General features: G+C 44.9%; 1 pseudogene; it reads left to right on the forward strand.

Moving 5' to 3' along the window:
- The first annotated feature begins 274 nt into the window (after nt 1-274).
- On the forward strand, nt 275-481 carry LOC144498107 (U2 spliceosomal RNA; annotated as a pseudogene).
- Nucleotides 482-3,499: the final 3,018 nt, after the last annotated feature.

Here is a 3,499-nt window from a genome sequence, read left to right on the forward strand (position 1 = left end):
AGCTTCATATGTTTCATGTGGGGCAATTTTTGGGAGCAGTATCTCGGCCTTTTTGGCTGGGATGCAGATGAGATCAAGCCTTGGGGGGGGGGGGGGCGGAGACGTCTGCCTACTCCAATCAGCTTGGCTCAAGTAGATCAGGCCCAAGACAGGGTAGAGGATTGCATGCCCTGTCTTGTCAGCCTGGATCGGAAATGTCTCAACTTGTTGAGACTCTGAATTGGACTTGATTTGATTGAATTGGAAAAGTATAAAATAAAATAAAAATGTGTTGATCACTTCTCGGCCTTTTGGCTAAGATCAAGTGTAGTCTGCTGATGCTGCACTTGGTTGAGGCCATTGGGTTGCATTTAAGCTTCATTTTCATATGAAGCAATTTTTAAAAGCGGCATCTCAGCCTTTTGGCTAAGATGCAAATGAGATCAAGCCTTGGGGGCGGAGACGTCTGCCTACTCCAATCAGCTTGGCTCATGTAGATCAGACCCAAGACAGGGTAAAGGGTTGCATACCCTGTCTTGTCAGCTTGGATCGGAAATGTCTCAACTTGTTGAGACTCTGAATTGGACTTGATTTGATTGAATTGGAAAAGTATAAAAAAATTCTTTTAAAAAAATGTGTTGGACTGTAGAACTGAAGACATTAAACAGATTAATCACTCGACTTGACATTCAACTCCATTTCCTTCACTAAGACAGAGTATCAAGTGGATTGTAAACCAGGCAGATGTGAAAAGTTGTACTTGCTTAAATCAATCACAGCCTATTAAACAAGGTCCATGACCCTGGATTACCAAGACCGGTAGCTTTGCATTTGGTTCTGATATAGAAACATAGAAGATAGGAGCAGGAGGAGGCCATTTGGCCCTTCGAGCCTGCTCCGCCATTCATCACGATCATGGCTGATCGTCCATCTCATTAGCCTAATCCTGCTTTCTCCCCATAACCTTTGATCCCATTTGCCTCAAGTGCTATATCTAGCGCCTCTTCAATACATTCAATGTTTTGGCATCAGCTACTTCCTGTGGTAATGAATTCCACAGGCTCACCACTCTTTGGGTGAAGAAATGTCTCCTCACCTCTGTCCTAAATGGTCTACCCTGAATCCTCAGACTGTGACCCCTGGTTCTGAACTCCTCCACCATCGGGAATATCCTCCCCATATCTACCATATGCCATGGTTACTGTTCCTGCACCCAAAGTCTGCAGTGTCTCTCCAGTATATGTGGACAAAATAGCACCTGACTCACTTAATGTTAATGCTTGGAGTCCTTTTTGAAGATAATGAAATGCCGCCACCCCTGTATCAACCTCTATCCCGAATGCTTTGCCATTTACCAGCAAAGTTATCTCCATTTGGGACACTTGCGGGACCTGTTTTAGGGTGAACAACTCGGATCCCTTGCCGGGCTACTCATTCAAGTTGTTTAAGGGAATTAAGCTAATAGTCGCTACCTTTGTGTTTTGCACTGACTGATTGCTTGCTCTGCACCACTCCTTCAAGTGACCTTTCATGTTAAACTTGAAGCACACATAATTGTTGCATTGACAAACTTCTTGGGAGTGTTCTCCCCCACATTGGAAACATACTCCAGCCCTCGCTGTTGCACTTCTTCTATTGGGCACTGTTACGCCTGCACCTGGGCTGTCTTGCGTCACAGCCGTTTCCTGCCACAAACGATTTACCGCACTCGGTACACCTTGGAAACTTTGCCACTTTGCTACACCCAGCTTCATGCATTCAGTCACCTGGGCCAGCTCCACAGCTTTATTTGAAGTAATTTTAGTCTCTGCCAGTAACTTTCTCTGTATTGTTATGTTGTTTATACCACAGACCAATCTGTCCCTTGACAATTTCTGATAATGCTGGGTTGAATTTGCCAGTTCCCTAAGTCCTGCCATGAAGCCTGAGACTGTCTCCCCTGGCTGTTGGATTTCTGTATGAAATTTATACTTGGGCATAATGAACGAGGGACAGGGGTTAAAATGACTATTGTCCAGCTCCACAATCTGGTCAAAAGACTTTGGCTGGAATTTTACCGCAGAGGTTCGCAGAACGGAAATCTCCATTGGTCTTGGGTGGGATTTTATGATCTCGCTCGAGTGAGGTCATAAAGTCCTGCCCTATAATATCCAGAGCATCTGGCACTGTTAATGTTCTCACTAAATTGGAAGACTGTAGGCCACAAACTGTAAGCCAAATATCCTTTCACTTTTCTTCAGTGGTTATTTCATTCACTACAAAGAAATAAGGCAACCTTTCTATAGCGGGGAGAAACGACTCAATTTTTCTGGTCATAGGCATTGCTAAGTAAATGTGCCTTACTTCTTCTTACCCTCCATACTCAAGTCTCCCCCCTTCTAGCTGGACACTGCGATCCTAACGACTTTGATGTTTTGCCCTGTCGCCAGTGTAATAGATCAAGAGAGACTCGAAATGGTTTGAATCAACAAAGGCTTTATTGCCAAATACAGAATAATTTATATACAACAAGATCAGACTAGATTACAATGCGACCCGCTCTACTCAACTCCCTGACTCCAACTGCGAACCCCTGCTCGACCCGTGGTACGCGCCCTCCTGCCGGTTGACTCAGCTTCCCACCGGGACCATCCATAGGGTCCTCGCCGATCACATGGCCCTTGGGAAACATCCCACCTCCTTAATGGGTCACACTATTACACTCCCTATCTGTCTTGGTGTCAAATTAGGTGAAATAAACTCCTGTGACATTTTGCCACATTAGTGGTGCTACAAAAATGCAAGGTGCCATTGCTGTTGATGAGCTGTCAGTATTGATGACATCTTCAGAGAGATTAATTTAGGGGGGATATTGTTGAGCTGAACCAGTTTCTGAAGCCCAAGTATTAGTTGTGTAACCATATCACTGTAAAAGTGCTATAACTACCTGGCAACCACCTCCAACTCTCTCCTGGTCACTGGATGATGTTGAACCAAACCATTCACAGCCTAGGTGTAATATTTGACCCTGAGTTTCAGACTGCATATCCATTCTATAAACAAGCCTCTCCCTAGCTGCACCTCCATAACATCTTCCAACATCGTCCTGCCTCAGCTCATCTGCAGCTGAAACCCTTATTCTGCTTGTGTAGCCTCCAGACTTGGCTATTCCAATGCTTTCATGGCCAGTTTTCCATCTTCCACCCCCCCGCCATAAACCTGAACTCATTCAAAACTCTACTACCCGAATCCTAAATCACACTAAGCCCTGTTCATCCATCGATTTATAACTCTCATCCTTGTAATCACATCTCCATTAGCCTCAGTCTCACAATGTTTATAATCATAGAATCACTACCATGCAGAAAGAGGCCTTTTGGCCTATTGAGCCTGCACTGACAACGATCCCACCCTGGCCCTATCCCCATAACCCCACGTATTTACCCTGAATAAAGGGCAATTTAGCATAGCTAATCAAAGAACAAAGAACAAAGAACAGTACAGCACAGGAAACAGGCCCTTCGGCCCTCCAAGCCTGTGC

Source organism: Mustelus asterias, chromosome 8, assembly GCF_964213995.1.
Source record: "Mustelus asterias chromosome 8, sMusAst1.hap1.1, whole genome shotgun sequence".
Lineage (NCBI taxonomy): Eukaryota > Metazoa > Chordata > Chondrichthyes > Carcharhiniformes > Triakidae > Mustelus > Mustelus asterias.